Source organism: Cervus canadensis, chromosome 30, assembly GCF_019320065.1.
Source record: "Cervus canadensis isolate Bull #8, Minnesota chromosome 30, ASM1932006v1, whole genome shotgun sequence".
NCBI lineage: Eukaryota > Metazoa > Chordata > Mammalia > Artiodactyla > Cervidae > Cervus > Cervus canadensis.
The window spans coordinates 33,461,187-33,482,469 of NC_057415.1; the positions used below are offsets into that span (position 1 = coordinate 33,461,187).

The following is a 21,283-nucleotide window of genomic DNA, read 5'->3' on the forward strand; positions in this document are numbered from 1 at the left end:
GTTGTGTTAATTTCTGGTGTATAGCACAGCGACTCAGTTATACATATGGACCTTCTTCTTCATATTCTTTTCCATTACGACTTATCACAGGATTATTGAAGACAGTAGGACCTTGTTGTTTATCCATTCTGTACAGGGCAGTTTGCATCTACTAATCCCGAGCTCCCAGTTCATCCCGCCCCTCCTCCCTCCGCCTTGGCAACCACAAGTCTGACCTCTGTGAGTCTGTGTCTGTTCTGTAAGTTCATTTGTGTCATATTATAGATTCCACAATTAAGTGGTATCATATGATATTCATCTTTCTCTTTCTGACTCACCTCTAGGCCCATCCAAGTTGCTGCAAAAGGCATTATTTCCTTCTTTTTTTATGGCTAAGTAGTGTTTTTGTTGGTGTTTAGTCGTGAAGTTGAGCCCAACTCTTTTGCGACCCCCTGGACCGTAGCCTGCCAGACTCTTATGTCCATGGGATTTCCCAGGCAAGAATACTGGAGTGGGTTGCTATTTCCTTCTCCAGGGGATCTTCCTGACCCAGGCATCGAACCCATGTCTCCTGCATTGGCAGGTGGATCCTTTACCACTGAGCCACCAAGGAAGCCTGAGGAGTATTCCATTGTACACACACACACACACACACACACACACACACACACACACACATATACACATACCATATCTTCTTTATCCACTCATCTGTCAATGGACACTTAGGTTATTTCCATGTCTTGGCTGTTGTAAATAGTGCTGCCATAAACATAGGGGTGCATGTATCTTTTTAAATTAAAGAGAAGCTCTCAGTTTGGTAACTCTCTTAAATGTGTTGGTTTTGTGATCCTATTTCCCTTTCACGTGGAACAATACAATCATCAAAGAGAAGAGGGTCTGTGTGCTGGCCTTCTGGGGAGGAAGCTGGGAAGACCTCCCCCCGAAGTCAAGCTCTGAGCAGGGCATGGAATGAGTGATGGTGATGTCTGATGGAGCCAGGAGTGGGGAAGGGAGGGCCCACAAGATAAGAGGGACAGGGAGCTTGGGGACCAGCTAGCTATTGAGAGCCCACCAAGGATCCAGCAGGAGCGGGTACTGTTGGGGTTTCCTCTTGTGGGCCCTACTGGTGAAGGAGCAGCTCCACAGATGCTAACCCTGACTCTGAATTGACCTTAGGCAAGGCCCTCTCCCCATCTGTGGGAGATGTGGCTTGTGCCAAGGCTATCAAAGGGTGGAAGCCTCATAAACGCAGCTGCTTATTAGCCCTGATGGTGTAAAACCAGCAGCGTCGCCAACCATAGGCCCTGAACTTCCTCCCTGGCACCCTGTTTGGTTTCTCTTCCTGCCTGTTTTCTCTGCCAGGTGGGCAGCTAAAGTGACTCAGGTTGACAAAGTCCCAGACTGACGAAGTCACTTCCCTGTCCTCTGAGTAGTCCTAGCCTGGGGAGCCCTTCATCTTTTCCTCTCCAGCCCATTTGTCCCACGAAGATGAGCCATGAACCCCTTTGGGCAGTGGGAGCCGAGATGAAAGAACCAGGCCCCGAGCACTGGGGCCCAGACTCTTACTTCTCCTCTTTCTTCTGGCCCTGGGGCTCTCTTTGGGGGAAAAAGTTAATTTTAGACCACCAGGGTCGACTTCTTGAGGCTGATTTTTCACTATGACTTTTCTGGAAATGTATACTTCCCCATTGCTAGTATTGGTGTTAGTCACTCACTCATGTCAGACTCTGTGACCCCATGGGCTGCAGCCCATCAGGCTCCTCTGTCTATGGGATTCTCCAGGCCAGAATACTGGAGTGGGTAGCCATTCCCTTCTCCAGGGGATCTTCCCAGCCCAGGGACTGAACCCAGGTCTTCTGCATTGCAGACAGATTTTTTACTGCCTGGGCCACCAGGGAAGCCAGTAAACCTGGAGTGCCCTGAAATCTGGGATGGAGGTGGAGTCTGAGCAGCTTGAAGCCTCAGGGATGCCGCTCCTTCTGTATCCCCGCCTACCGTGGGACACAATTCCCCAGCACCATGATGACACCGTAATTGAGGTCCTTTGCTGTCCCAGGTGCAATTGCACCACCCCAGAACTCTTTCCTCCCCTTTGTTACTCAGGATCTGGAGCAACCAGTGTTTTGCCATACCCACATCCTTGCCAAGGTGATCATCACAGCTTCAAGGTATTGAGCATCATTTTGTTTGACCAAGCATTCAATCAAATGTGTTATCTTCATTATCTCATTTGATGCTTGTAACAGTTTCACAAGGCACATAATATTATTTCTTTATCTTTCAAGAGAAAAAACAGGCTCAATTTTAATTTTTTATCTTTTGGCCATGCCACACTGCATATGGGATCTCAGCTCCCTTACCAGGGACGGAACCTGTACCCCCTGCATTGGCAGCAAGCAGTCTTAACCATGGGACTGCAAGAGAAGTCCCAACAGGCTTGGAAAAGTTGGATAGTTAACCCAAAGTCACCAGTCAGTACATGGCAGAGCTGGAAATTTCAACCAGGAAATGAGACTCCAAAGCCTTACTTTCTTATTACCATTTCTGTGTCCCTTTAGAACACTGAGGGGGTTGAAGAGGGAGGGGAGATCTCACTGAGTTCTTTCCAGGGATGGGAAACCAACATCTGTGTGGAAGCTGAGGCAGCCATCTGGTCTCCCCAGTTCCCAGCAGGTGGGAAACGTGTTCATGCCAACCAGAATCTGGCATCTGACACTTACAATACCAGGGCATTTGCTTGTGCACTGAGTTACCCCAGCCTTTGGAGAAAAACCGCTGAGTTACAGACTCAAGAACAAGCCCTCATTATCCGTCAGTCTCCTGCCTCCTGGTTGGCCTGTTTATCACTATCTGAGCCACCAGTTTACCTGAGATGAACGGCATCTGGCAGAGCTCTGCCCTGCCACTTATGGGCCTGTAGGAAGACTGCTATAACTGTGCCAAATCATTTCATGTAATACTGGGATGGGGAATTCTCTGGCAGTCCAGGGGTTAGGACTCTGAGCTGCCACTGCAGGAGACCTGGGTTCATTTCTTGGTTGGGGAACTAAGATTCCCACAAGCTTCATTGTGTGGCGAACAAAAAATAAAACAAACAAACTGGGATGTATGCATACACTCAGACTACACATATCAATTTGCAAAAGATTTTTCATGTGGCAGAGTAGGAGTGGAAAACACAGTGTTTTTTTATTTCAATTTTTGTTATTGAAGTATAGTTGATTTGCAAAGTTGTGTTAGTTTCAGGTGTACAACAAAGTGATTCAGTTATACGTACATACATATATATATATATGTGTGTGTATATATATATATATATATATATATAAAGATTCTTTTCCCTTAAAATGTTGAGTATAGTTCCCTGTGCTATACAGTAAACCGCTGTTATTTTATATATAGTAGTATGTATCTGTTAATTCCATACTCCTAATTTATCCCTCCCCTCCTTCACTTTTCACTTTCGCTAACCATAAGTTTGTTCTCTACATCTGTGAGTCTGTTTCTGTTTTGTATATAAGTTTACTTGTGTTATAAAATACAGTGTATTTTAAAACTCAAGTTATTTTTCATCTTCTGTTCATACTCTGAGGCCTAAACTCTTGTTCTCATCCCATCAAACCCTTACCCTCCACTTTTTACATTCTCTAGCTTTTTAAATTTTTTTAATTATTTTTATTTATTTTTTATTTTTTTCATTTATTTTTATCAGTTGGAGGCTAATTACTTTGGTTTTTGCTAATACATTGACATGAATCAGCCATGGATTTACATGTATTCGCCATCCCAATCCCCCCTCCCACCTCCCTCTCTACCCGATCCCTCGGGGTCTTCCCAGTGCACCAGGCCCGAGCACTTGTCTCATGCATCCAACCTGGGCTGGTGATCTGTTTCACCCTTGATAATATACATGTTTCGATGCTGTTCTCTCGAAACATCCCACCCTTGCCTTCTCCCACAGAGTCCAAAAAAATATGGAATGCTTCACGAATTTGCATGTCATCCTTGCGCAGGGGCCATGCTAATCTTCTCTGTATCGTTCCAATTTTAGTATATGTGCTGCCGGAGCAAGCACCATTCTCTAGCTTTTTTAAAAGAGAAAACCTACTGGGACTTCCTTGGCCATCCAGTGGTTAGGGCTCTGTGCTTCCACTACAGGGGGCATAAGTTTGATCCCTGGTCAGGGAGCTAAGAGCCTGCATGCCACTTGGTCATGGCACTTGGTACAGTCAAAAGAAAAAAAGAAAAGCTGCCAACATACAAACTACCCTTTGTGTGCATGCCTACAGGTGTGTATGCCTACAGGTGTGCATACATCAGCACACACAAAAGCACGTTTGTATCTTTCTGGGTATAAAATAAGGTGTGCTCATTGTGCATTGGGATGCCTTATGAAGACAGAACTGACAGGCCTAGCTGATGGACTGGAGGTGGAGGATGAGGAGAATGGCAGAATCAGAAATGATGCTGAGACGTCTGACTTGAGCATGTAGACAGAGAGCAAACTGTTGGAAGGAAGTTTCCAACAGGCAGCTCATGATTCCACTGCCTGAAAAGGGGGATAGACTATCCAAGAAAAACCAAAGAGGAAACTCTTAGATGGAAGAGAGAGGTCAGGAGGCCCAGGCGGTCTGAGGGGGACTCTGGACCCTCCAGGCCTGCATCAGCTCTGCTGCTGCGGATCATCAGTGGTCAGGAGACTCTGGGGCCCCAGGGGAGGCAGGGGCCCAGGAGGGAGCTGCACACCCCTGCACCATGTGCCTTGAGCAACAATTGAGAAAATACAGGGGAAAACTGGCCCCTGGTGTGGCTGTTTCACCAAAGAGAGACGAAACCACAAACAGCAGAGTTCCCCAGTGAGCACTGCTCTCGGTCCAGCTCTTTGCACGTCAAGTAAGAGGTGGTGAAGGTTTCCACACACTAAGGAAATCGCCCCCAAATAGGAATAATGTTAATGACAAAAATGCCTGACAGATGAGGTGGTGGGGCAGCTATTCGGGAGGGCAGTGGGAACCTTCTAGAAGGGCCTTGCAAATCAGACCACAAAGTGCTCCCCTCTGATCACGGCAGTTTTTGGAAATCAGTGTAACCAATGGCAGCGCTTGACACTCAGATGTGAGAAATGTCACTTTTCTTTGTTTCTATAAATAAGATCAGTGTGCTCAGGGACCCACTGCTTGGTGAGCGAAGTGTTCCATCTCAGTCCCACTTGGAGTGCTGTCTTCCATCTCAGCAACTCCATACATCACACTCACACATACCCATGGAGGAGGCTGCAGATACCCAGGCATTGCAGGGTGCAAGAACGCCAGGGCAAGGACAAGGCAGTCCAGGAAACAGACGTTGATGAAATCTCACTGGGATGGGAGCCATGGGCTGTGGAAACCGCTATGCATCTAGAGCTAGCGGGTGTGAACCAGATAGATTTCTGCAAAGGGTGAAGCGAATGAAGTGATAAGAAGAGAAGTAACAGTGGTCCACGGCCTCTTCAAGCTGCAGAATGGCTTTTCCCTAGAGAGAGACAGCTGCGGCAAATCTCCCTAAGCAGCAGGTAGGTACTCAGCATGGGTCACATACATGGGGAGGAGGAGGAAGCCGAGGAAGGAGCCCCAGGGGCCCTAGGAACTCCCCACCTACCCAGGGTTCTGGCTGCAGGCCTCTTATAGTTGCTCCTTCCAGAACATTCCCCCTGAACCTGATTGCTCTGTTCCTACCTTCAGGCCCCAGCTTCGTATCTCATTTCAGTACTCCACCCTGACCCTTTAGATGTTAAGGCCCTTCTTTGGTCTCCACCTGCCCTCATGCAGGCTTAAAGCCTTAGTTCTCTTTCCTCACACTGAACCCACAGGGCCTTCCTACTGATTCCCCTTCTCTCCTGGCTCCAGATATCGGCCTGAGATAAAGGCATACTACTCTCTAAGGCCAGGGTTTAACAGTTACCCTTGTTGGCATCTTCCTATTTTCCCTAGACTCCAGCTCATGCTTACCATGACAACTCTGAATTTCAGGTTCGTTCTGTGGCCTGCCCTTTTTCTAGACTTTGGCTGGTTGCTTTTCCAACAACAAATTCTTCTTATTCAGATGAGGAGTGGAGCAGGGGCTGCATCAGTGCTGGGCTCCCTCGAGTCCAGGGATCCTGTGCCCACAATTAAGGTGTGATGGAAAAGACAATGGCACCCCACTCCAGTACTCTTGCCTGGAAAATCCCATGGACGGAGGAGCCTGGTAGGCTGCAGTCCATGGGGTCGCGAAGAGTCAGACATGACTGAGCGACTTCACTTTCACTTTTCACTTTTATGCATTGGAGAAGGAAATGGCAACCCACTCCAGTGTCCTTGCCTGGAGAATCCCAGGGACGGGGTCTCACACGACTGAAGTGACTTAGCAGTAGCAGTAGCAGTCAGGCCCCCTAAGGCTAACAACGCCCTCTAGTGGTAGTGATGCAACTGCAGCTGAAGGCATGGATAGTAGTAATATTAATAGCAAACTTTTTTTTTAGTGCTTGTATTTTATATATTTTACATATGCTAGTCATTTAATATTGACATCAATCCATTGAGAGTAACATGATTATTATCACTATTTTATAGATAAGGAAATAGGTACACAGAGAGATTAAGTAAGTTGCCCAAGGTCACAAAGCTAGTTAGGAACAGAGCCAGGATCCGAGTCCAGGAAGTCTGGTTTCAAGGTTGGTGATTTAACCTCTATGCCTGGAATTCCCTGGTGGTCCAGTGGTTAATACTTCTATTTCAATGCAGGAGCACAGGTTTCATTCCTGGTTGCGAACTAAGATCCCACATGCCACGAGTCCAAAAAACAAACAAAAAACCTCTGTACCATATAGCCTCCTATAATAAAAGACAGCACGTACTCATTCCACTAACCCCCTCACACACAGACATTTCCTTCCCCCTCTGCAGAAATTCCTATTTTAGGCTCCCTCTGAAGAGAGAAGCAAGAATAATAGTTCAGCTGCAGCCCAGATATAGGCTAGCACCCAGAAACACCAAGGGACCACCGCAGAGCTCGGAAGTCTGAAGAGCTGTCCAACTTCCAGCCAAGGGTCCCTGTATTTACAGGGGGGGTAGTTTTAGGCTCTGCGTGTTCCTCTTCCAAGACCTGTCCCGCAGGCTCAGCCCTAAGCAGGATGAACATGAAGGGTCTTATGAGTTGTTTCCGCTGACCCACACATGTGAGGAAACACATGATCCTTGTCATTTGAGGATGGAGCCCATGACCACCTCGTGGGTGTTGTCCTAATTTTTTCACTTTTTCTGCCTGTGTTGCCTGGAACACTGCAAAGTTTCATTCTGCCTAATATCCCCATGACAGGAGTTCTGGGAGAACTCAGCCAACATTGATGAATCTCAAACCCAAGGAGATAAGAAGTCATGTTCAAAGAAGCAGAATCCACAAACTAAACGGATTTTTTAAAGGAAGCCCAATCTTTAACTTGTATCTCTGTTGTATTACGAAGGATTTAATTTATAATTCCCATCAAGATTATGTGGGACTGAGTCTTTAAGACTGCCAAGACATGGAAAACAAACTCATGGTTACCAAAGCGGATAGTGGAGTAGGGGGTGAGATAAATTAGGAGTTTTGGATTAACATACATACTACTATATAAAAATATTTAAACAACAAAGACCTACTGTCTAACACAGGGAACTATATTCAATATCTTCTGTTGTTGTTCAGCTGCTTAGTGTCCAGCACTTTGTGATCCCATGGACTGGAACACGCCAGGCTCCCCTGTCCTTCACCATCTCCCGGAGCGTGCTCAAACTCATGTCCCTTGAGTCAATGATGCCATCTAACCATCTCTTTCTCTGTTGCCCCCTCTTCCTCCTGCTTTCAATCTTTCCCAGTATCAGGGTCTTTTCCATTGAGCTGGCTCTTCGCATTAGGTGGCCAAAGTATTGAAGCTTCAGCTTCAGCACCAGTTCTTCCAAAGGATATTCAGGATTGATTCCTTTGATTATCTTCTAATAACCTATAATGGAAAAGAATCTGATTTTTCCATTACATATATGTATATATAGAAAGAGAGAGAGAATATATATATATCCAGCAGTGACAAATTCCTTCTCTACATCTGTGTGCCTCAGTGGAAGGCACGGCAGAAGCACTCACCCACACAGCATCTGAGAAAGGCCCTGCTCAGAATAACCGCTCCCTGTCCCTTTGAAAACTTTATTGCAGCCTTTCCACCTTCTGGAGTGGAGGCCAGGAGCCTTCAGAACATTCAGGCCATACTAACCCCAAAATGATTTCTGCCAACTTTTAGGATACTTGAAAGATGTTATTTCTTTCTTTCTTTTTTGCTTGTTTTTTGTGGGATCTTCCTGGATCAGGGATCAAACCCACGTCGCCTGCATTGGCAGGCGGATTCTTTACCACTGAGCCACCTGGGACCTGGGAAGCCCTCAGAGATGTCATTTCTAATCAGGCCTCTCAGGCTTCAAGCACAAGAGAGGCCAACTCCAGCCGCCATCACCCATCTCCTACCCTCTTCTCATCTCTGTCTCCTTCCTACTCTGGGCCCCTAGTCCCCACCTCCTTCCAGGTTGGCCCTCAGTCGTCCTGAGGCTTTTTAGGAAGCCTGGAGGATCTCACACTCAACAAGAATGATGCTGTCTCAGCCTGAGTTTGCTAGGCTCCCTAGTTCAGGGAGGGGATGACACAAGGTCAGGAAGGAAGGACATCTGGCTCAAGCCCTCTTCCTCGTTGCCACCAACTGTCCCCACGTTGGCGGTTGCCACTGGGCAGCTGCCAGTACCAGGGGACCGTGAGGAAAAGAAGCCCCTGGCTCACCACTGCGCCTCATTTCCAGGGCAGAGCCCAGTCCCACTGAGCCTGCGGACAAAACCCACCATATCTCTTATCTCTGCTTTCATCTCTCCTTGTCCATTGCTGTTGGGGCAAGGGACAAAAGCTATAAGACCTATAAGCTTTTATAATCTGACCTTTAAGCTTTGGGGAAGGTATGATTATTTCCTTTCTGGCCAAAAGTGAAAGTCGCTCAGTTGTGTCCAACTCTTTGCAACCCCATGGATTGTAGCCTGCCAGATTCCTCTGTCCATGGAATTCTCCAGGCCAAAATACTGGAGTGGGTAGCTGTTCCCTTCTCCAGAGGATCTTCCCAACCCAGAGATCAAACTCGGGTCTCCCACATTGCAGATGGATTCTTTATCATCTGAACCGCTAGTGAAGGCCATCTGGCCAAAGAAGAGGTGTTATTAATGTTACTAATATTCCACAGGCAAGGAATTCCAAAGAGACAAGACAAATGGAACATATTTTTATCTCTCTTCATTAAAAATCCACAGTAAAAAGCATGTTCTTCAAAAGGCGTAAACCAACAAAGAGAATTTTAGAAGAAATAACAGTAGACTCAGGAATTAATGTTGTTTTTTAAAATTTTATAATTTTTTTAAAGTAATGAATTCATCAATCTATTAAAAAAATTTTTTGAAGAATGCTTGATTTACAACGTTGTGTTAGTTTCAGATGTACAGCACAATGATTCAGTTTACAGTCTTTTTCAAATTACACTTCACACTTTGGCAGCTGGTTTTTTTTTCCAATTTTTTAAAAAGTTGTATAGTTCATGTACAGTGTTGTGTTAATTTCAGCATACGTATATATCTTTTTTTTCAGATTCTTCTCCCTTATAGGTTACAAAATATTGAGTATAGTTCCCTGTGCTATACAGTACTGCATTTTTTTTTTTTTTAATGGAAAGCAGATAGAAAAGAAAGGAGATAGGAGAAAGATGAGGAGGCTGCAGGGGGGAGCCAGGAAGAAGCAAAACGAATCCCACCCAAGGAAGGCTTAGGGCCGGAGACACTAGGACCTCTCACAGCAATGCAAGAAGCCAGAGGACAGTTGAACAATAGCAGACACAACTGTCCCAAGTATCACTTTTTTAAAGGGAAAAAAGTTTGTCTCCCTCAACTTAAGAGAAAAAAAACAGCATTGTTAAATCAGCCTCTGTCATTGACAGAGATGGAGCCCCGTTTTTCTTCTCTTGTATAGTCAAATTCGTCTTAAATAGCATTTGTATTCCCTGTGTTCGTATCCTCACCTATCTCCCACTCCCGAAGAAACTGCAGTCTACTCTTCTCTCCCATCACTTCCCTAAGCTCCTCTTGCTGATCCATTGAGCAATTTGGGTTCATGTAAGACATGCTCTCTTCAGCCTATGGCATTATTCACCTTTCCTTCTTTCTTGAGACCCTTTCCTGCCCTTGACTTCTGAATCTCCACTCGAATGGCTTCTACTTCACGACGTTTTTAACAAGGTTTTTCATTTTCCCCTCTCTGAAGTGTTGATTTCTTAGAGATTCTGTGTTGTTCCAGTCTCACTCTGCTCACTGTACCAACAATATATTCACCCACGAGAACTCTACAAGGGTTTCTCACTGATGAATTGAACTCAGCTGACTTCATCATCTTTCCGACCATCTTCCATCTCCAAGAAAGGCATCACCACAAATCCTACAAACCTGGCATTCCTATTATTCTTTTCCCTCTCATTCACTGTTCTGGTTTTCCGTTGGTGCATAACAAATGACTCTCAATATATAGGGGCTAAAAACAGCAATGTATTTGACTCATGATTTTGGGGATCCAGAATGCATGAAGGGCTTGGCTAGCTGGCTCATCTCTGAGCTATGTGCTTCAGCTGGGACATCTAGGGTAGGGGACCAACTTTGAAGATGTCTTTGTCCCTCACAGTGTGGGACACCTCAGTACTCCTCCGTCTCTTTCTCTTCACATGCCATCTCATCTTCCAGGACCTCTCCACGGCCTTGGGCTTCTCACGACTTGTTCTTTGGGTAGTCACACTTCTTACCTGGGGGTTCTAAGAGACAGGAAGTGGAAGATACCAGGCTGGTTGAACGCTACCCTGGGAAATGGCACAGTGTTACTTCTTCCATGTTCTATTGGTTAGAGAGAGTAGTCTCAGGACTCACCCAGAGTTAAGAACGTGGAGACAGGCTCCATCTCTTGATCTGGATGGGAAACATTATTGCATCCATCTTTGGAAATACACCCTGCCATGTTCATCCACACAATCAATCCCCAAGTCTTATCCATTCTACCTTCTAAATACTTCTCAAATGTATTTTCCTCTCTCTTTCTCCATTGCATCACCTTCTGCAGGCCACCATTTTTTCTCTCCTGAAAGCTTGTCTTAGCTTCTTAACTGGCTTCTAGGATACTTCTAGAGTGCCTTCATTCTTGGTGTGACTAATAGAGTGATCCTTTTATATGGCAAACTTAATTACACGTCTCCCTATACTTAAAACTTCACAAAACTCCCACTGCATTTAAGAAAAATCTAACATAGGTCATACGTTCTTTCATGCCTCTAACCCTAATTATATTTCCACCTCAACTCAGAGGATATAATGCATTAGTCTACAGCTCTATATATTTGAAACATCTTAAACTAGATTTTTAACCTTACATAAAATTACTTTCATACTTATGTTAATGTTTCATTTGTGCCTTTGGGGTAATTTAATATTTATTATGAATCTCTGGTGCATATAAAATAGCTATTACTCCAAATATACTTACAGGTGAAGGTAGTATTTCCAAAAGTATATGACTGTGATACCTTTCTATCCTCAAGCTTTCAATCTTTTTTGGATGTAATGAATGATTGTGTTATTCATAGAGATTTCTCAAAGTTAATTAATTAATTTATGGTTGTACTGGGTCTTTGTTGCTGTGCATGGGCTTCTCTCTAGTTGTGGAAAGTGGGAGCTACTCTTTGTTTTAGTACATGGGCTTCTCATTGTGGTGGCCTTATGGGCTTAGTTGCTCCATAGCATGTGGGCCCTTCCAGAACAAGGGATGGAACCTGTGTCCCCTGGAAGGCAGATTCTTAACCACTGGACCACTGGGAAAGTCTTCATAGACATTTTTAAATTTCACCACTCCCAACACTCTTTCACTATGTTCATGGCTTCTGATGTTATAATGGTAGCTATTTTTGAATGACTTCTTTTATACAAAGAAAATTTATTTGTCAGACATTAAACAGAAATAAATAACAGACTTTAAAATTAATATGAAAGTTATCTTTTCATAGGACAACTTTACTCATTTACATTTATTTACCTGGTTGAAAAACTTGGTTTCTCATCACGAATTTTATGTTTTGCATTTGTGCTCCTTTGTTTTCTATTAATTGTCTTTGGGCATTTAGCTTAAAGTTTTATGATATACCTTTGATAGTGCCCTGGAAAATAAATCAATGTCTGTAATTATACTAGTATTTATATTTATTTCTTTGCATGATCAAAAAAATTTTTAAATTTTGACTAGGCCACAATTTTTTGCCTCACTGTCCAGTTTTGCTTACTGAGAATCTATCACATATAGGACACAATAATACATAGTAAAGAAATAAAAATCTCTCACAGACCCTACAGTTTTGCAAAGAAGATTATAATATAAAAAAATAAAATAGGCAAGTACATGTTCTACACTCAGGTTATTGTCATACATGTTTAACCATATAATCAATTTCAAGAGTAATATCTGGCTTTTGCAGTCACTTTGGAACTACATGTATCCTTTTTTATATATAAGTGATTTTCAGTGCTCCTATGATGTTCCCACTCTTGAGTCCTTCTTTATTTCTCTCCTTGGCTATAATACATCTTTCAAAAGCTAGGGAAATTCTCCAAGAGCCAGCTAGCAAAGCAAAGGGACCCCAGAACCATATAAAATTGATTCAGTCATGATTTTTCAGCAGCAGGGCACCATGACACATGCAGCAAGCCTGTGGATTTAAAAAGATGCAACTTCCTTGCAAAGTTCTAGAAAGCACTGCTCATTTTCCAAAGAGGCATGTTTCTAAGACCTTAGGAGCTTGAATTGCTTTTAGGAACAATTCTCCTTTTTCCATTGCTTAAAGGAACAACAATTCAGGGTTCACTGCACCCATAAAGAGATCTTAGAGCTAGCCATGCAAAAGTTGAGGCAGGCTTTGTAACAGAAGCATGGAGAAGGTTGTCTCAGGAAACCAGAGAGGAACTGAAATGATTGCTTCTGATCTCACAGAAACTAGATTGAGATAGCATCTGTTTCCTCTTGTGGACCAGACGTCTGGGGACTGACGCAGGTCTGTGGATTAGGGAATGAACTTGATACTTGCATAATGACTGCCTAGCGAACAGCTATTTATTCTGGGCAAATGTAAGCAGGAAGCTAACTCCCAAACTGTGGAACCCAGAGACTAGGGAAAAGAAAAATCGATCTGAGAGTCAAGAAGTGTGTCAAGAGATTCATGTCAGGAAACCAGCCCAAGTTCCATGCCAGCGCTGGACACCTTTGCCTGTATGTCAAAGACAGCTGTTAGCTTTCTGGTGATGCATGCATATCGGTGGCTTGTCTGACTCCGGAAATATTTGGCTTGCTTGCCCATGTGACTCAGACTCTGGAAAGTGATGGAAGAAAGAAAAAGCTAGTGTGAGACAGGGAAAACCAACCAATATTCAGGCCTCTTCTCTTGACTCTTGAAAGGTCTGGAGAAGTTATCAGTTACCACCAAACTCTTAAATTCTCAAATAGGAATTTGTCCTGGAAAAAAAAGAGCAAGGTATTTGGAACAGTGGCTTATACCCCATACTCTTGGGGAAGTGGGTGGAACCGCCCAGAAAAGAGGTAAATTTTCTGAAAGGAGACATGTGAACTAATGGTTTTATGTTATAACAAAGGATTTTTCCTGCCAGTATTTCACGCTTCTCTCCTTCTCTTTCATTTTTCCCCATCAAACATAAACTATGTATTCACAAGGGATTTTCATTCAAAAGTACTTCCTTTAGATCTGTACCTTTCTATCTACATCTATGTCTAGTCTCGTATATATTTATATGATGTGAGAGTTGGACCATTAAGAAGACTGAGCACCGAAGGATTGATACTTTTGAATTGTGATGCTGGAGAAGACTCTTGAGAGTCCCTTGGACTGAGAGCAGATCAAACCAGTCAATCCTAAAGGAAATCAACCCTGAATACTCATTGGAAGGGCTGATGCTGAAGCTGAAGCTCCAGTACTTCAGTCACCTGATGCGAAGAGCTGACTCGTTGGAAGAGATCCTGATTCTGGGAAAGATTGAGGGCAAGAGGAGAAGGTGACAGAAGATGAGATGATTGGATGGCATCACCAACTCAATGGATGTGACTTTGAGCAAACTCTGGGAGATAGTGAAGGATAGGGAAGACTGGCGTGCTGCAGTTCATGGGGTTGCAAAGAGTTGGACATGATTTAGTGACTGAACAACAAATAACAGCAATATATTTATAGCTTGTTAAAAATATAATTATAGGTTATAGGTTATAAAGTTAAAATTTTCATTTAATGCATTCTATTAACTATTCATATATTTGTCCCATTTCTTAGTAATTAAATAATTCATCATTTTTGCATCATATATAATAAAGAAATAATTTTAATTTTAAAATACTTTATTTTAGATCAACATCTCATTGATATACTGTCATTTTACTTTAAGGTACTGAGATAATTTTCATATTATATAAAGGCAAAACTCTACTTTTAAAAATCTAACAAATGGCAGAATCTAATTTTCTTAACTGTGTGGAAAAAAATCCTAATTTTAAACAAATAAATTAAATGACATGTTATGTTGAGTCTGGTTTGGGGATCAAGCATGTTCTACAATGAAGTACTAAAGCAAGAGTGTGTATGCCATCAAAAATGGACAAAACCATTCTCAAAATTGTTTGAAGGTTAATTTTTGAACATTAAAAATCTATTGGCGGGGGCGGGGGATCTCCCTTGGTGGTCCAGTGGTTGGGACTCTGCCTCCCAACATAGGGGACCCGGGTTCCATCCCTGGTTAGGTAACTAAAATCCCACATGCCAGTGGGGCAACTAGTGAAAAGCCAGAGTGCCGTGATAAAGACCCAGGGCAAAATCAAAAATTTTTTAAGAATCTATTGGTTTACTGTTTTAATTTTGTGTTTTATATCTGGATAACAAAATTAGAAAGTTCCAAGCAGCTAACAGGAGACTTTCTCTGAATATAAAGCCATCTAAGTGTAGATACTCTTTCTTCCCAGTAAATAGAAAAGGTAAGACATGAATGTCACTATTTTTTTTGCATATTAATTTTTCAAGTACTAGGAACTCCATTATGCTGTATGAGAATTTGGATTGGGTAAATGCAACAGGATAGAATGAATACAAGGGGGTAGAAAGAAGATCAGTCTGAGGCAAATTTGCAGAATTGTTATTTTATATCCTTTATTAGTTTGTGGCATATGTTTCAATGTCAGGGTTTCTTATGCTTGGCCTTTAATCAGCAATCAATTGTGAGGATAGATGAAACAATACAGGTGATAAATAAGAAAAAAAAAAACAGCTGTTTAACCAAATAATAAACCCTGTAGACAGTTCACTCAACAGAGCATTCATCTGATTTCCACTAAATGTTGTGCGTGATCACTCCATGTGCTCCTAAAAGCTCTCAAATGTTCCATAACACAGGAAAGAGTACTGATTTAACAAAATAAAAATCAAACCAGATACCACTAGCCACGGGGAAGAATATTGATTAAAGAAATAGAAACTGAACCAGATGCCATTATCCACCTTTCATGATATGAATCCCTGAAATACAGGACTTGGGAGATGCTGAAGTATTGATGTTCAAGACAGCAAGCCATCAGAACACAATTAAAAATTGCCAAACTTGGAACCTTAAAACTCATCTTTTTTTTCCCCTCACACACATGGAAATGTTTCTGCAAATCATTATGTGTTATCATTAGGGGGTAGGTGCCCATAAAATTCCTGGAGAGGTACAAACTTTCAAACTGCATGTATAAAACATAATTATTTGAGAAGGGCAAGCTCCCTTTCCCAGAGAAAGTAGCCTTCTGAATAATTATAATTATTTTAATCCATCTGTTGTTAACTGTTGTGTAACAGATGTTTAATCCATCTGTTGTTACACTGAGTTATTGAGCATATTCTCAAAAGGTTTTTTTTCTTTTAATATAGATTTATTTACTTATTTATTTGGTCAGTTGTGGCAAGTAGGATCTTCACTCTTGCATTGTGGCATGTGAACTCCTGATTGTGGCACATGGGATCTACTTCCCTGACCAGGGATCGAACCCAGGGCCCCTGCACTGGGAACTTGGAGACTTACCACTGGATCACCAGGGAAGTCCCTCAAACTTCTTTATCTGCCCAAGCCTACAGAATATATAAAAAAGGGAAACAGTGATAGAAGGAGGGCCAGCCCTGGACCGTCCTCCAGAAACAAACCCTCAGTAGCTGATAGGCAATAGCCAAGCGCTGAGAAGGGGATGTGAGTTTGTCCCTGGAAGAAGGGACACTGACATTGTGTTTTTGCATCAGAGATATTTGTTCTTTCAACCTATAAGGAAATCCATCCAACTTGTCTGTGTAGGGCTCCAAACAGAAGACTTAAGAAATAAATTTTGGCCTGACACTTTTGTTTGTCCATTTTTCCATTTTTGTGTAAAAAACCACAGTTTTAACATTCTTCCTCCCTCTGCTGTGTTGTATTTGTTTTTCCAACTTTGATCAGAACTTACTTCAGCAGCAATGACGTTGAGTGAAGGAACTTCCCAATGCGCCCGAGGAAACCAGCCCCCAAACAGATTCTGGCTGCTAACCCAGAATTCTTCTTTCCTACAGCTCTGTGCTGCTTGCCTCAATTTTCCTAAGATATGCATGGCAGGGCTGGTTCCATTGACAGCCCTGGTTATAGGGTTGAGCTGTGTGGTTCTCAGAACTGCAAACTTTCTGTCGACTAGCTCCTACAATCAAGTCAATCACAAAACTCACTTTTGCAGACTTCGTTGGGAAGCACAATTCATTCCTTCCAGGATTTTTTATAAAAAAGAAGAAGAAGAAAGAAAGGAAGAAGGAAAGGGAGAGAAGGAGGGAGGGAGAGGGTGAGGAAGGAAGAAGGAAGGAAGGAGGAGAAGAGGCACTTTGGACCACGTGTTTGATATTATTTCACATTGTGTTTTTAAATGTCCCAAATTAGCCAGGGTCCCATTTGTTTCCCCTCTTTAGTCCAGAATGTGGGAAGGACTGGAGAAGCTCTTTTCCTGAAGAAATGAGATTGCAGTGCTCCCGAGTGTCCAGAAAGCCCAGAACAAAGTTGCCATTGACTTAGGATAAGTCCCCTTCCCCCAGCTCATTGTTCACGCTCCCCGCCATGTGGACACCACTCAGAGGGACATGTTTACTGCTGAGTCAGGCACATCGCTTCTGTTTCAATTTCATAAGAATAACAAGAATTGTTGTTTAGTTATTAGGTCGTGTTGGACTCTTGCGACCTCATGGACGGAATGGTAATCGTTAAAACACAATCCAAAGGAACTGGGGCCCTCATAGTCCGCTGATGGAAATGTGAAGTGATATAGGATGTTTTTTTAAAAAGCCAGACCTATTAGGCTAAGTGAAAGAAGACAGACATATAAAGCCACATATTGTATGATTACATATTTATGAAATTTCTGATGCCTATGGCTGATTCAAGTTGAGGTTTGAGAGAAACAAGAAAATTCTGTAAACCAATTATCCTTCAATTAAACAATAAATAAATTTTTAAAACTTTCTGAAATAAACAAATCCATGTATAAAGAAGCTAGATTAGGATTTCTCAGGGTCTGGGGTGAGAGAAGAATTGGGACTGATGGCTAATAGGTAGGGGGTCTCTATGGGAGGCAGTGATAGAAATATTATAGAATTAGATAGTGTGATGATCGAACAACATAGTGAATATTTAAAAACCATGGAACTGTACACTTTAAAGTGGTGAATTTTGTGTTATAGGAATTATCTCAAAACAAATTAAAACTAAAAGCACTGAGTCACACATTCCAAAGAGTCTAAATTAAAGCAACAACTCTGTACAGATATGTTCAATGACAGAAAGGATACTTTTCTTGACATGGGGGCATGGAGGGAAAGAGAAAGGCCAATCATATCTGGGGAAAATGATCTATTCTACTTGTATTTTTGCAAACAATAAATAAAGTTAAACAGAAACTTACCACAAATCTTATCATGGATTTCAATCCTGAGAACCTACCCAAGGAAAATGAGAACATGTCCACACAGAAATCACACTCATAGCAGCATTATTCATAATAGCCAAAAAGTGGTCCACAAACTGGTGAGTGGAAGACAAAATGTGGTATATCCACATCATGGAATACTAGTCAGCAACAAAGGAATGAAGTGATGATATACAAAATACTTCAAAAGCATTATGCTAAGTGAAAAAGAACCAGACCCAAAAGACTGCCTAGTGTACGATTTCGCTTGAGCTAATTTCACGGGAAAGGGAAATTTATTGACAGAAAACATTGCTGGTTGCATGATGAGAAAGTTCTAAAACTGGATTGTGGTCATGACTGCACAGCTCTACAAATTTGCTAAAAACTATTGAAGAGTATATTTATAATTAGTGAAAGGTGGGTGGGGTGGGAAGAAGGGAGGGAAGGAGGAAGGCAGAAAAGAAGAAAGGAAGGAGGAAGGGAAGAGGAGGTGGGAAGAAAGGAAGGGAGAGGGAAGGAGGCAGAAAAGAATGAAAACACAATTTTTTTAAACCAAAAAATATAAAACAATGTGACAGACATTTAATAAGTTTCAGATTAAAACACAGCTATACCAACTCGATGAACATGTTTTTGAGTAAACTCCAGGAGTTGGTGATGGACAGGGAGGCCTGGCGTGCTGCAGTTCATGGGGTTGCAAAGAGTTGGACACGACTGAGCGACTGAACTGAACTGAATTGACTGAATGCAAAATACTTAGAAAAGTGTAAAATGTGGGCAAAGATACATCAAACAAACACAAAAAGGTCTGGCAAGTAACATGCACCATGGAGAAAACAGTCAATAATGTTGTCATATCTTTGTATGGTGACAGATGATAACAAGACTTATTGTGATGATCATTTTGTAATGTATAAAAATACTGAATTATGTTGTGCACCTAAAACTAATATTGCAAGCCAATTTTACTTCAATTCAAAAGAAAATCCTGGCAATACTCATAGCAGAAAAGTGGAATTAAGTTTGAAAAAGGCTTAAGTCTTCAACAAGGCAAAGAATCATTTTATATGAGTAAGAGGTTAAAAGATGAATGAAGAAATATTAAAGCTTGTCATGTAATTTTCTAAATATGCCATTGTAGCAATATGTTTGTGACTTCCTATTGTTCTATCACCAAATGAACAATAAATAAAGTTATTAAATGTTCACTAATACATATAGTAAGTTTGAATTAGTAGACATAATAGTTACATATAAAATTGTTTCTTTTAAATGTCAAAGAAACAGTTGCACAGAGAAAGAGCCCCGTAAGGAAAGCTCATTAATTTCTGAAACCAGCAGCTTTTGGACTATATCCTCTGATCACAAGTAGACATGAAAAACAAAACAATGATACAAAGACAAGCTCTCTACTATATACAGGAAGGGAACTTTTAGCTGCTTCTCCCCATGCCACAAGCTCTCTGCCCACTCGCTTCCTGCCTCACACTTTCCCCCAAGCCAGGTGGCTTTACAGAATCTCTGCCCACTTCCCCATCCTCTTCCAGTTCTGTATGCCCAGAGACTCCTGATGCCTAGGTGGCAATAGTCAGGGCACCTCTCAGAGCCCAGCCAGCTCATGCAGCAGGAGACCCGAATGTTTGAGCCCAAGATTCAGAGCTGAACCTATGTTAGGCTTGACACCACTATAGCTTCTCCAGAGCTTCTCTCTGAACATTATATGAACTGGCTCAGCTGTTAATAAAGTGGTGCTCTGATTCCCATTGGGTTAGTTTTGGGGGTGTCATACCTCATGGCTTGTAGGATCTTAATTCCCCCACCAGGGATTGAACCTAGGGTGGAGAGTGAAGCCTGGAGTCCTAACCACTGGACCACCAGGAATTCCCTAGTGTTTCTTATATATAGCTCTGAACAAACCTCTAAAGGGAAGCACAGAGTGGCTGGTGAGGATGATTTATGCATTTCTGCAATTTCAGATGTAGATCATATTGGCAATTGTCATCAACACTCCATCTTGATTTTTAACATCCACCATTTAGAAACTAGAAAAGACTTCTGCACTCCCCAATATCAGCTTACTATTGCAAGATATTTATAAAATAGAACTTGTTTAAAAAATGAGATGCTTCCATTTAATAATGCTTTTATTACCAGATGAAGAATAATGACAATGGGTTAACATTTAATGACAGGGATTTAAGTAAAATCCACTTCAAAGAAATCAAGAAGATCAAAATAATAAAGATGAAGGTGGAAACTACTTAGTTAGGAAACAGAACTGGACAGAACAGATAAGCAAATTCAAGAGTTGTTTCTTTGGGAAAAGAAGAAAGAGACGAATCTCTGGTAAATCCAGTTATTAAAAAACACATTCAGGCAACACAAATAATTACATTTATCCAGAGTCCATAAAGGATTGAATTGCTGATATGAAGATTTAGAAATCTTTCATGAATACCATAAACTGTTGTGTCCTAGTGAGCATGAAGACCCAACTGAAATATACAGTTCTCTTGTCTACAAAACTCCCTATCACCCACTGCACCACCCTGACTCCAGAACTTCACTCCTCACTTCAGCAGTCCTGAGGCAGGAGAATTCCCTTAGAACAGGGCCTCTGATTGACAATTCATGCTGGACAAGCTGACCCCTTTTCTATCTAAAAATGCAAGAAGTTCAGTTTCCACTGCAAACCCCGGGGCACAATGCCAGTTCCTTTCAAGTAGCCTTGACCTTGTCTCTTTTCAAGCTAAACTGCAGCCCCACTTTTAGCCCCATCAGAAAGCCTAACTGAACAATAAGCTTGGCTTGGAAAACATGGAGACCACGGGGCATAATGTTCAGAGTTTGACCTGGGAAATGCTGAACTGAATAAAGACTTTGTTACAGGAGAAAGCAAATTGATGGGGGAGGGGGGGGCGTGGCATAGAATGAGTGGGCAAGGATAATACACATTCCATGCGGGAAAGTTAAACAATCTTGCACCAGGCTAATCAGTTAAGTTTCTGATCTAGTTCCACCTTTTCCACATTTTAGTTGTATAACTTCTGAGGTTATCATTTCTATAAATTGGAGACAATCACCACTTATCTCACAGAAGAATTGTTAGGAGTAAATAAGGCCACAGATGTGGAAATATTTACAAAGAGTGAGACTTGGTATGATGGTAGTGCAGGAAGAGGGGACTTCTCTGCTTCTTTGG

At 42.1% G+C, this 21,283-nt stretch overlaps 1 non-coding gene across 1 annotated transcript; it reads right to left on the reverse strand.

The window, feature by feature from the left end:
* Positions 1 to 3,950: 3,950 nt before the first annotated feature.
* Positions 3,951 to 4,057, reverse strand: LOC122432173. The gene has a single exon (XR_006266777.1). It is a non-coding gene; the product is annotated as a U6 spliceosomal RNA (small nuclear RNA).
* Positions 4,058 to 21,283: the final 17,226 nt, after the last annotated feature.